Source organism: Furipterus horrens, unplaced genomic scaffold (assembly GCF_987537825.1).
Source record: "Furipterus horrens unplaced genomic scaffold, mFurHor1.1.pri manual_scaffold_12, whole genome shotgun sequence".
Taxonomy (NCBI): Eukaryota; Metazoa; Chordata; class Mammalia; order Chiroptera; family Furipteridae; genus Furipterus; species Furipterus horrens.
Window position 1 is genome coordinate 93,849,674 of NW_028327182.1, and position 14,276 is coordinate 93,863,949.

Consider the following 14,276-nt stretch of genomic DNA (forward strand, 5'->3'; position numbering starts at 1 on the left):
AAGCAGCACTGGTGAAGGATGCATAAAAGAAACTCCAGTTCCTCAATCCAGATGAACATGCTGCCCTAGCTTTCTATGCCAAAACAGGACTTTTTGGAACCTCGTCTATTTCAAATTAAAATATGATTTAGCACTTACTTTGATCCAAGATGAGTTTCACTTGCTGAGGATGCAAGATTTACTAGATGAGGTTACCTTTTTACTACCTAGAGGTTGAAGAGACAACACAGGGGCCTGGAAGACGTATGAGCCAGGCTTAGATGCATGTCCTTGTCAGGTGCAGAGTAGCAGCACCTTGAGGGCATTTCAGAGTGTGTAATGTTGTGAAGGCAGGAGGAACCATGAATGACTTCAGTAAGTTCTTTGGAATTATTTAATCTTAAATATTAGTATATGAGATGCAGGATCAATGAATAATACTGATAAAACAATAGCAATGCCAGAGAAGGAAAACTCTGATTCCAAAAAACCTCCACTGCCTTGCGGCATACCTCTTCAGGGGAAAGGCTAGGGGAGTAAACCCCGACAGAAAATCCGGAGCCGGAGTCCCTAAGGCGGTTTGACGTTGTAGTCAACACCGGCAACTCCTGCGGCGCACCTGAAGCCAAGCTGTATTGACTCCGTCTTTCCCTTGGACCCTTCAGCTGCGAAGAGAGGGGGGGTCTGCTGCATGGGCAACAGCAGACCCTCCATATCACCCTGCCCAGGCTCTGTAGCTTCAGCTTCACTGGAGAGGACACTCCAGCGTCATCGCAAGATGTCGATTCAACACGGGAGGAGACAGATACCGTGTCACTCCCGAGTCGGACTGCACAGCCATTCTCGGCGGTGCAGATAGACTCTTAAGAAGCTACACCATCATCTCTCGAGACGGACGGCTGCCGACGAATAGCAATGCCATTGCTGTCTACATGTTAAATGCTTCATATGTGACCAGCAATGCCAGCTGGTTTGATATACGTTGCTTCCTTTCATCCTCACCATCCTGCACTGGAAGTTATTTTTGTCCCCATTTCACAGAGGAGAAATCTGAAGTGCGAAGATATTCATGCACATGCCCAAGACCTCCAGCTACAAAGTGGCAAAGTGGCAGAGCCCCCTTTCCAACCCAGAGTCCTCTGATCACTATGCCTAGAGAGTCTATTGAAGAGAACAGGGCATACAGCCAATAATTTTGTAATAACTTTGTAATGTAACAGACGATTGCTAGATGTATCAGGGGGTACTCACTTCATAAAATATATAAATGTCAAAGCAATCACTATGTTGTACACCTGAAACTAATATAATGTTGCATGTCAACTGTAAGTTTTAAGTCTATTGTGTAATTCTACCAAGACTGGGACCATTTCTGTGTTGAAGAAGGAGGGTTAGCAAAGGACTTAACTCTCATTAAAAAAGTCACGTAGCTCTGTGACTTATGGGGTCCTTGGTTGGACTAAGACTTCTTCTTCCTGCCAACCATGCTATGTGAACACATACATATGGAGTCAGGATGGGATAGTGCTCTTTCTACAAGATTAGTAACCTGCTCGCTGCTCCACACCATTTGCAAGACATCATCTCTTTGTAGTATTTGGGGGAAAACTACTCCTTGAGTCCATGGTATTTAATGAAGCCTTTTTAAGCTCCTCTCTTGCTGTCAACTGCTAACTTCTGGATACGGCTCTTCATTCGTTTAAGATGTTGGCAATTGACTCTCCTCACCCCAGCCACTGCCATGGTCAGATAGCATTATCTGGCCTCCTAGTTCCTTGATGTTCGCATTCCCAGTGACCCCTTCCTCCATGCCACCTCAGCCACCGGCTTTCAGTGCCACAAAACAGGACATCCGTACCTGAACCTCTACTTTGAAACATTCAATGAAGACAACCAGCTCTCAGCCCAGCTTCGCTCCACCCCTGTCCCCTGTTTGATCAGTGACCCTCCAGCAGGGCTAGTACAGCAGGTTCTTCCTGCCTTTGCTTTGTTTCCTACATGGGTTCGGATCCATGGTCTCACTGATCAATCATTCCCTTGTCAGGGTCATGCAGCCTTGCGCTCCTCTGTGCCTTACACCTCTGTCTGGGAAGCCCATCCCGGTGGGCTTTTCTGGCTGGAGGACTTCTAGAGAGCGTCAGGCAGTCCCCTGACTATGATAGTTTTCAACCGTCATAACCTCTCGGCAATGCTGGGCAATCCCACTTGATATTCTTCTTTCCCGTTTATTGTAATGATTATTTCAAACACTTTCCTCCCCCCAACACCATAGCTCTGTCTCTGCCCACTACCCTCCACGCTTCCTTCCTTCGAACCGCAAATACTTCGCTCTCCTGCCACCAAACCGTTAATACCCATCTTTTTCTCTTTCTCTTCTAACACAATGAAAGATATATTCCTTTTCCTTTTTATAAATTTTAAGCTGACTTTAGAGAGAGGAAAGAAGAGAGAGATGAATATCTATGTGAGAGAGAAGCATCAATCAGTTACCTCCTATACGTGCCCAGACTGGGGATCGAACCCACACTCTTTTGATGTATGGGATGGCACTCAAACCAACTGAGCCACCCGGCCATGGCCCTTTTCCTTTTTAAGAGCATTTTTCACACTGGATGGCTGGATCTCATCTTCGTCTATCTTCTCAAGAATTTTGCACTTCAATTAAAAATAAAAAACAACACTTTATTTCACATCTTTCCCCTTATGCATTTCTATTTACCTCCCCGGTTTCACACCTACACTTGGAAAGAGTTGTCTGCATTTGTTGGTCGTGTTTCTTCCTCTACCATTCACAGAACGATCTTCTTTCATCTGGATTCTGCCCCATCCTCTATCAAAACTCTCTTGCAAAGGCTGCCTGTGATATTCGTGCTATTTAATTCAAGGGGTAGATCATAGTCTTCATCGGACTGACCTTTTAGCACTTCGGTGAAATACTCTCTCCTTCCCTGGGCTTCTGTTATGCCCCAATCTCCATGTTTGTGCCTCATTTCTCTGTGTATTCCTTCACGGTCTCCTGTCCGAATCACACAAATTTGAGCTCCTCCAGGTTCTCTCTGTTCTGGGCCTTTCTTTGTTTTATCTCCCTATGCTTTCTCTTCAAGCAATCTCATCCCACGGCTTCCAGAACCATGTCAAAGCCCCTGACTCCACACTTGGGCCTTTGATCCAGGTTTCTGAGCTCCAGAAGGACAGAGAGAGTTTACTTTGGGATGAACCCATTCTAGATGGTTTGTAGCCTCTTAAACCAAACACAACAAAAAAGACACCTCCACAGTATTTCTTTGGCCAGAACAAGGAGTCATTTCAGCCCCTCATTTCTCACCTCCGGCCCTCAGGCCATTGTCTTTCTCAACCAGCTTTGAAGTCCCTGTGATTGTATCCACCTTCTCCTCAGCCCCTACAACCACGCCCTTAGCTCTTTTACAAATTGGTGTAATATCTTCCAAATCGCTCTTAGCTTATCTTCCCTGTTCCACATCTATTCTGTTATTCACACATCAACCTGAGTGATTACTTTTTTTATAGAAATTTAACCTCATCAGTCTCCTGCCTAAAGTTCCTTTAGAGTTCCTCATTGTGCTGAGAATAAAGATCAACATTCTTTAATGGGGTCTGCAAGGCCCTTCACTCACTGCACGGGTCGGATCTCTGGCTATTCTCTGGTCTGCTGTCTATGCAGCAGATACAAGGAGGGCTCCTTCAGTTGATCAAGTGTGCCAAGCAGGCCCCCACCTCAAGAATGTTGTCTTTGTTCTTTCCTCTTCTTAATATACCCCCCCTTCCTTATACTGCTGCCTCAAGTTTCAAGTCTGCTCAAATGTTTACTCCTGGTGCATCCCCTCTTCCCTTCTGTGACAATGGCCACTTTGCCTGAGACATGAAACCCAAGGGAAAACGCTGTGCTTGAGTTTTTTCACATCACTCAGAGTGACTTGTAATGATAACACATTGGAGGTGTAAGTTTCATGATCCCCAACACCTAGCCACAAAGTTCCTGGCACGTAAGTAGGTGTTAAGACAAGTGAAAGAATGCTGCTTACATGAGACTTCTTTTACTAAATACTAAAACTACTTTCCTCGAGTGTTTTCTTTGTTGCCATTATTCAGATTAATTATAGTCTAGAACTGAAAAGTTATTACATTGACACACCCCATGTGAGACTTTCTTTTTCCTTCGCGATGCCACCTATTAATGAAACATTGCTGGTGCAGTAATGCATCCTGGCTTATGAATGAAGATTCAAAAGGAGCATTGTAGTGTTTTCTATGCTTTCCAGTGAAGAAAGCTGTCAAAACATGAGCAGAAGTTTAAGTGATAATAGAAGTGAGAAACTGACGTCATCTAAACAAGTCAGGTTACATTCTGAATTGAATGCTCAAACTCCCAGGTAGGAGGCACAGTGATTCTGAGTTGGGACACAGCTCATTTTTTCCCGTAGCAAGTCCTCATGGTCCAGAAGATGATACAATACTGGGGGAGGGAGAAGGACAAATACTTGTTTCTTTTAAAAACATTTTTGTTCCTAGGAAGAAAGCAGTTATGTTCCTTGAAGAGTTGTTTTATTTCTGCAAAATTACTCTGACAGTGTTTGCCATAAATTACTCAGGTAACTTAACTCCAAAAATGCAACTGTAAAGAATTGAATCCATTTTGTTTATGAATTACAGTACTTACAAAATTGCACGTTTGATTATAAATGCCACTGTGGTGATGTCATCAAACAGAATATAGTTTGGATATTCACAACTTTCAGGGGCTTACGTGTTGTTCCCTTAAGGAATGTCACATATATATTTTTTTACCCATCAATGTAATATCTGGTAAGCAAATGAGGATATCATTTAAATAGAGCATTTTTCCTTCATATAATTAGTAGAGCAGTGATGAAAATTTGCTCAAAAATATACAGAATGGTATAAGGGACAAGTTTTTTTTTTTTTTTCATTACATTTTTATACAATTGCATTTAACTAAAAATGTATCATCTTATTTTGCCCTCAAAGTAAGTTGTTCCTGCAAAACTTAATGATGAGCTTTGTCAATTTAGGAATGTGAAGACTTTGATTTTATGGTTAAAATAGGAAATAAAATGAACCTCATCATTAATTATATGTGTTTTCTAACTTTCAACTCTAGTTTCATTGAAATATGATTTTCCTATAATTTTATTATTCATTTTTAGCTTCCTTCTTTCTTTAAATAATTAGTGTCCAACTTGTTAATCCCCAAAGGAAGATCTATTTTCCATTGACAGACAGGAGTTCCATCTCTGAAAGACTTTTCACAGTGTGCAGTTAGGTCAGCTGAACTCATCAGAAGTGTAGAAAAATGATATATAGCCTATATCTTAATAAGATCAGAAAACTTGCACCATCTTTATTTGCCAAAGCATTCATGCTCTTAATTTCATGAGGGTATTTTTAGTTTCTAGTTATTTGGAAAAAGGTAATAGGTGAAAAAGTCAGGAAGTAAAATGTAAAAACATGGTGTAGAATTCTAGCTATATAGAATACCCATAAATGCATAGAAAAACACATTTGCATTCCAATAACACCTGTGACATTTAGAAGTCCTATAGAATTCCTGCGTTCCGTCTTTGCCCATACCATATGCCAGTATGCGTTCTCTCTAAATATAGTCAGAGACCTTAAAATCTCGAGTACTCGGAGAATGTATGGTGCAGCCAAGGATACATGTTTATGCTCTTCAACTTTTTATAAGTCTTTTCCATAAAGCAGCTAATACAATTATAAATACATTTAGATAAACCTAGAAATTCCAAATGAAGGCTATAAATGACCATAAAAAGAAAACTGCAGCTTGATAAAATGTTTACTTTACACTGTCTTCATAACCACCAGGGCCAACGATACTCGAGCGATAAAAATGACGTTTCCTGTCACGCACGCTGAAATAGACTTGCTTTTTGTGGATGGGCAGGGTCTTCTCATCAACATGGGAACCACCCTGCTCTGCCCCTTCACGGTCTCACGTGCAGACAAGTTTCATTCACATCGTTCACTACGCACTTATTCTAGATTATTTTTCTGACAACATTTATTTAAAAGCTATTTTATGTTTTCTACAACTTCTATGTAAAATTCTCACTAATCATTACTGGATCCCAAAGGGTCCTGGCAGCTGGACATTTGATGATAGTTCTAACTGAGGTTCAAAAAACTGTAATTGTGGTGTTAAATTACACAAAACGAGCTTCTAATTCCTTTCCCTCTCTCTCTCTCTCCACTTGTGAATAGGCATTTGTGGACTTGCACACGATGCGAAACAGAAAGTGGAAGGTCATTTATTCACAGAAGTCCTGTGACTACAGGCAGAGCTCAGAAAAAGTGGAAAGAGCAAAGCTGGATGCTTGACAGTTTCTTAGAAGATGTGTCTGGAAGAATGACGGGATTGACTAGAAAATCAGCAGACAGGTTTCTCCAGGAGACAGGGCTATCAAAGCGCCTGGTCTCGCATGGGCACTCACCATGGCCGTGTCTTCCTGGGAGGCTGCTGGTGCCCTCCAGGGGGCCGCCGCCAGCGAACTCAGGGCGCTGTGCCTAGACCCCTGGCTCTGCCGCCCCGCACAGCGGTGGCCACCTGGCCTGCTCAGCAAGCGGCTCTTCTTAGGAAACAGCTTCTGGCCTGGAGAGAGAAGGGCATGCCTTATACAGGGACACACAGACCATTTGATTGCACTTGCATTATTTTCATATATAAACTCAATTTCTACAGCTAATTCTTATGTTTGAACATGTATAACGGCAGGAGTTTTAAAGCTCTTTTTTTCTGGAAAGAGGGATACATAGCTAAACCTGATTTGATTGTGCGCTTGCACCTACCCGATATCTGCTAAGAGTATACAGACGACACTGGAAGCATAAGGTTGGTTACAGAAAAATAGCAGATCCCTCAAGGCTCTGGTGCTGCTGTTCTGAGCATTGGATTTAATGCGCATAAAATACTCAGGTTATAGCATTCAACTCCAGTGCCATCGCGGGAGGGGGAGTAGGCAGCCTATTCACTTTATAACACCCATTATGGGTTCTGGTAGTAACAGAGAAATCCAGCTCCGTGCCAGTGATTTTTCTTTATAAAAGGATAGATGATATTATGGCTTCCAGAAGATGGAGGGGGGCAACAAAACTGTCGTGGGAAGCCCCTCCCCCTCCCCTACCTCTCCCCCCCCATATATGAGCGTTCCATTACTATAACAGTCAGGCAGTGTGTGCCCCCTCACTTCTCTGCTACAGAAAAGCAGAAGTGACTTATCTGATTGGAGAGTTTAGAATAAAAACAAGCTTGTTTTAGACTAGACTCTTCCATCTCTTTCTCTTGGGAGCTGGCCTATCATCAGAAAACACAGGTACTCTACTGTTTTCCTGTGTTCTATAGGCTTCTTCAGGGGCAGATGCTATCCATGACAGGGACAGCAGGTGAGGCTGGAGGTGGTGGCCGCAGCTGGGTTTGTAAATTCAGCTCCATGACGTGTTAATAGCTCCCAGTGTTGGGCACCATAATCCAGGTTTCTCCTCGTCAGCCTCTCCAATCTCCTCTGTGTACTCGTCCTAACATACATCATCTCACTCCAGCCAGGGGGCCCTTCGTCCAGTTCCTAGATGTGCTGCACCCTTAACTGTGGAAGGATCTTTGCACTAGCATCCTCTGCCCAGAATACTCTTCCTGTTACTTTTGAATATAGTTGGCCCTTTCTTACCTTTCAGCCCTGATGTGAATGTCTCCTGCTCAGCTAGCCTTCTCAACCATCCCATCTAAGTAGCAACCCTCTCTCCATTACTGCATATTACAGTCCTCTGTTCATTTGCTTCTAATTTAACTCAGTATGTCATTAGATATTGGTCTTTTTGTTGGTTTGGCTCCCTCCTCTGGACTCTAAGCTCCATGAGGGCAGGGATCATGATTATCTCATTCGTGACTACTACCCAGAAGTATCCACCCAACATTTCAAGAATAAATGATTGAAAGGCATTGGTGCACATGGAATTTTAAAATATATTTAATTCATGGGGAATATCAAGCGAGACATAATAGTTTAAAATCTCCATGAAGTATCTTTGAAATAATCACAAAAGAACTGTGGTGTTCCAATGATACTATCATCACAGATCAAATGTAAGAATAATCAAGAAACAAAAATAGAAATACTTTGCTGTGTCATATGATGTTAGCAACTAAAAAGACACCCAGAGGGTGTGTGTCATTTTCCAGCATGTATTTGGGAAACTTTGCACAAAGGAAAAAGTTTTCACAGAACATATAGTATTCAGTAAGTATTATCACCAAATTCCAGCGCTAGAGACATTATCCAAACGTATTCCAAGTGGCTAAACAGAAAACTGATTGGTCAACAGCAGCACACTCTTTGGAAGGCTCAGATGCTGCATGTTTGGCCAGCACAATCCACATGTTGAGGCTCGAAAGGGTTGAGAATCGAGCCCTTCACATGGTTTTCCTCATGCACCCACTTTATCGGTGGCCGTGACTGCAATGGTGGCCACAGCCAAGGACACAGTGGCTGCAGTGAGCACAGCACTTGAGTCTCAAAACAGACAGGGGACAAAAACACAGTTCTTAATATGTCATAAGATAATAAGGCTGGTGAATGGCAATTGACTCTGCAGATGAGTTTTTAGTAATTAAATTTACTAAGCACTGTTTTCTCTCGTTATAATAGATCATGTATCTGCTTACAAACCCTATACTTATAGGAACAGTGCAATACCAAACAGTTTTCGAAAGCAAACAGAATCTGAAAGTCATGACTGAGTAAACTACAATTACATAAGAAAGATCAGAGCCACGTCCATCCATCAAGGGCATGGACCTGCAGCTGTCGCAGGTGGCCCAGACTCAGACTCTGGGTTTTCCAAGGCCACTGGTAGGGGTGCTATTTGGGACCTTCTTTGGGACCAGACTGTCTCTGATCACAGTGAAATTCTGGACTAATATAAGCAGGAAGATTTGCAGGAGATGTTGAACAAACTAAAATCAGGTTGAACACTATCCCATGGGCTCAGACTTTAAAAAGGGATCACAATACATCCTTTGAAAAAGAAGCCAAGCGGATGTAACATGCTCTCTCTGTCTCTTGATTCTTGATGTGTGCCATTTAGAGGTGTTTCCAACTAGGAGGCAGGCAAGTTATTCCTCAGGAAAGTCTTGAAGGTCTTGGAGCACAACTCTCACCTTGTGCTTCAATATGGCTAAGTAAATTACAGATCTAACAACAGTTTATACTTCATAGATGTGTATTATATGAACATTAGCAGCATTACTATAGAGTCAGTACTTTGTGAGAGTAAGTCATCAAGGTAACAATTATTAATGGATTGTAATGTTATATATATCATATGTTGCATAATAAATAATAATGTATGTGACACACAAGGTCTGTCCAGAAGGTATCCAGTCAAGTAATATGAAAAATAGATAAATTTTTGAAGAAGACACAAGATACAAGCAACATTGTACACAGGACAATGACACCTCAGTCCCCTTCAAAGTAGGCACCTTGGGACCTGACATAGTTCTCCCAATCACCGTCAGTTGCCCCGTTGTATTTTCCTGAATCTCACTGATGGTCTAAAATCTCTTCCCTTTCAAAGGTGATTTAAGTTTTGGGAAAAGACAGAAGTCACAGGAAGCCAAAGCTGTAGTGGGGTTGAGTCACCTGGGTGATTCCATGTTTTGCCAAAAAACGTTGCATGAGACATGATGCATGAGTGGGCACACTGTCATGATGAAGCTGCCAATCACCAGTAGCTTCCCATAGCTGCGGCCTTCTGAATCATCCAAATAGTTTTCAGGAGAATTGTTCAAGCTTAACACAAAATTTGATGCAGTTTAATCGCTCTACTTGCTCAGTCAGTTTGAATGTGACGGCCACACAGTACACACACACGCTCACTCAACAGCATCTACCGTCCCCACTGACTGGTACAGTGAAGTCGTCACTGTTCACACATGTGCACTCCAGTCCACTCCCCTTGGCTGCCAGGTTACATTGAAGTTGTAGCTACACTGAAGTTACATAAACCATTCTCATTATATTAACAATGGCAGGACTTTTTCTGGACAGACCTCATGTGATACTGGAGTTTGTTTTAGAGAATATATTTCATTGAAATGTTTAATTTCCTGGGTAGCTGCATGTGTGTGCATGCACAGAGCACCTCACTGTGTTTCATTTCCAAAGCGTGCATTCCTGGAAAGCCTGCTGCCAATGAAGGGAATGTGACAGCAAGACATGTGAAATTTCATGTTATCTTCTCAGAATGTGGATGTGTTGCCCATATGTTGTGGAGATTATAGCTAAATAAGTGACTTGATACTCAACCTTACAGCAAGAGACATATTTAGCTTTTGAGGTAATGTTAATTTCACAGTGGTATTAGTAATCTCATCAACTTTTTGGTTAGGGATGGATAAATAACTTGCTTTTAGTATGCAAATTACCAACAAAAACGTTTTGCAGAAAATGAGTCAGGTTAGAAATGTAAATGAGGCCTAAAATGTCTCATTAGGTTTTGAATTGCTTTTTTTTTTTTTCCTAGGCATTATAAATCTTGCAAGCTTTTGGGGTAATTTTCTTGCTTGAATAAGCTAGTAAGGTCCTTTCCAATAATAAATTAACTAAAACACTTCTCAAAATTAATTCTGCTTGAAGAAAAAATAGAGCAAATTGAATATTAACGTGTAATTTATTTTAAAGTTACTCAATATCTTTTTCCTAATATTTTTAGGTTCTAAGTTGTACAGACTGCGTAAACATGTGTCACAACGGACAGAGGGTTTTGGTATGGGGAGCTGTTGTCCAATGGCTCTCATTTAAAATCAATTGTATAAGTGAAGGATGCAAATCAGATCTGGGCCAAACCATTAACCGCAGACTATGTCTATCTTTTGTGAAGAAATGGGTCTTTAATTTCACAAAATTCTCCCTGGTCCTCTTCTGACAAGTCCTGTTTGAAAGGCTCATTACTACCCATCTTTTCAGAGCAAAGGCTATGCAAAAACCTGCTTTCGCTCAGGGCACTGCTCTGGGGCCCGCTTCTACAGCTGCGTGATCACGGGCAATGCCAAAGCAAGGCAAAAGCGCCTCAGGTCTTGGGAGACACTAATGAAACAGTGTCACACCACCGAGTGAGACTGTCACCAGGCAGTTTCACACATCTGACTTTTTTGCCACATTGGTTTCTCTTCCACAAACCTCTAATTTACAGCAGTCTAAATTCACCCCGTGTGACAACGTATGTAGTGTCTGACGTTGGTGTTCATCTGTCCCAGCATCGCCAATGTTTAGGGAAGTTTAATATATCAAACTCAAGACAGGGGCCTGAATTTTTGTCGCTCGAAAAGCTGCAGAGGTGCAGTAGTAAATATGCAATTACAGCAGCTCCCTATGTTTAACTAGCTTACAAAATGGAAAGGGAAAGCCAATCAACCCACCGTCATCATTTGATATGTTTCTGTGTTGGGCCTAAGAATGAACGACTGAAGTCAATGATCATAAAACCACCTCGGGATGTCTTTCTTTGAATTGTAGGCAACAACTGATAACCCCACCTCCAAAGAAAAGTGACTCTTTCTAAAGTACAGCAGCGTTTGCCGTCTCCTTCACACCTCTACCCCAAAGGATCGGTGCAAAAGGAAGCCTTGTACTTTTGCCCCAAGTAGTCTAAATTTTAACACATACGTGGGTATCACATTTTCTTTTAGAATAGACTTGATCATTTCATGACTTCCATACCTTAAGTACCTAATTTAAATCGGCATGTGCTGCTTCCTAAAGTTTTACAGGTAAGGAGAAGATGTTCTCGCACGTTTTGGCAAAGGGTAAGTGGAGGAGGCTATTGAGGGTGTCCTGGGGTTAAAATAACAGAGCTGTTCGGGTGTTCCATGCTGTTTCCTGTCACATATTTGGGTGGAAGATAGTTACTTCAGCGACAGGACAGACCATCTGAGAGGGGAATGGAGTCCCGCAGGTATTTCTAAGGGCCGCATAATGCTACGTCGTCTTTCTTTGCTCACCACTAAAATTCTATGTTCTGCCTCCCAAAATCTTGCAAATCCATTCTTGCCTTTCCATAGCCCACTGGGTACACCTACCACTTTTCACCTTGGTTACATCTCAAGGATAACCTTAAGGCCTCTCTCACCATCTAGCCAGGGTCTCCTTCAAAGGACAACCCCATTCACGAGATATCAGGAGGCAGGAAACACAAGCCATCGTCCCTGTCCTTGTGATGACACCTATTATTTCTCTTTCTAATAAAGGCACAAAAGACGAGATAGTATGTTTACTTACTTAGAGTTAAGAACAACGGCGGAAATTCATTGACAACTTACCATGTGCCAGGCACTCGTCTTATCCTCCAAACAATCCATGTAGTAAGTATGGAATTATTAGCCCCACTCTACAGATGAGGACACTCAGGCTCAGAGAAGCCAGGCACCTTGACAAGATCATGTAGTGTATGGTGGTAACAGAATCTGAATGCATTACTCTATATGGATAAATGCAGAGCGTGTGTTAGGCACGTGCTTCTTATAACACATTCTAGCTTCAGACACATGCTGCCATTTGTGTTAGGGCATCTAATACCATAAGAGTTAGAGCTCTGAAGCCTTCGTGAACCCAGCCAGTGTGTCCCTGCGAACAGCAGCCCCATTCCCAGGCTGTCTCTGAGGGTCCCTGTTCCTCTGATTTAAAGGTAGATGTGACCTGGAACCCATATTCAAGTAGTAGCCTTTTTGGCTCTAAACATTTCTCTGATTATCTGAAGTCTTCTGGAATAGCATTATATTTCTTGGCAAAGTCTTTTGGCTTAATGTATTCAAGAAATCAACTATCAGTAATAATACTACAGAATTACTTAAATCTTTACAACATTCAAAGTTCTCACATATATGACCTCATTTTATACTCGAAGTAGCTAAGTTAGGCAAAACCCATGTATTATTCCATTTGTTAAAAGATTAAGAGAAAGAATGGAAGAGAAATTAAGCTTTATTTAGCATCAGCTATTTGGGGACATTAATAGAAGTACATCACCTAAACTCTTCCTTTGAATGTTCATTCTTCCCCTATGGTCTTCATGTACTCAACCACATTTTACAGAAGGCTTGAGCTCAGAGAGTTTAGTTCCCAGCCTGTAAAAGGGACTGGTACCAGGACTGGAAGTCATATCTCTCTCCAAGATGATCTTATTTTCTTTATAAGTTAAGTTCAGTGGACAGCATCCCTTCATTGCTCACCTATGGCCTTACGTTATTCATTACCTCATGCATAGGTAGGTTACTTATTTCTCTACAGTGGTTTTAATTTTGTTTATGGAAAGGGCCCCATTTTATTTTCTTTGAGTTATTCACAGCACATATCTTTTCAGCTATGGTTAAAAGGCCATGTGAATTCAAATACCTGTACTTTCAATGTGGTCTGAAAATAAAAAGAGGGTTTCCTCACTTCTGCTTGTAGCCGCGGCTCTCAACCAACTGTGAACAGGTACTGTGCCCCTCAGAGACTCACTCTCTCCTGGACACTGACTCCTTACCGGAGCTGTTGGGGGGGTCACAGGTGAACTCATTACATTATCCCATAGCCTCTGAGGCTCAGCAGGCCTAACACTACTTGTCCAAGGCTTTGACAAGCAAGTAGCAAAATCAAGCCTAAAACCAGCTCTTTGGGCTTCTCTCTGCATTGCACTTCCGTAGCAGCTAGTGTTTATAGTTGTTACCTTTACCACGTCTAGACGTATAGCTCCTGATCTTTGTAGAATTAATTTTACTAAGTAAACAGCAGGATATCATGAAGATAAATTACTTTAAAAAAATCATGTTGGCTTGATTATCAATAACACGTTATTAGAATATTGATTAGTCAGAACAGGAAGAAGCATTGAAGACTAAGGAGCTGGATTCAGAAAAGACATGCTGTTTTTCTCTTTGCTTTAGTCTGCGTATATGCATGTGTTTATACATGGCTGATTATACTTGGAAAGTATTACTACAAATCAGATTCTTTTTCATGGATTTTATTTTATTTCACTCTGCTTCCCTCGCCCAGTTGTTTCGTGCAAAATGTAATAGTGGGGAAAGTGTGAAGGCTGGCAGCGTCACAGCACATGGCATGTGGTGGGCAATTAATAAGTGTTGTTGAATAAATGCATGCGAATATGCCAGGTGGTTTGATTGCATTGGTTGACGTGATCATTGCAAAATGTATAGCATAATAGAAGGAATGATAAGGAACAAGTAAATGTTTAGCCATAAG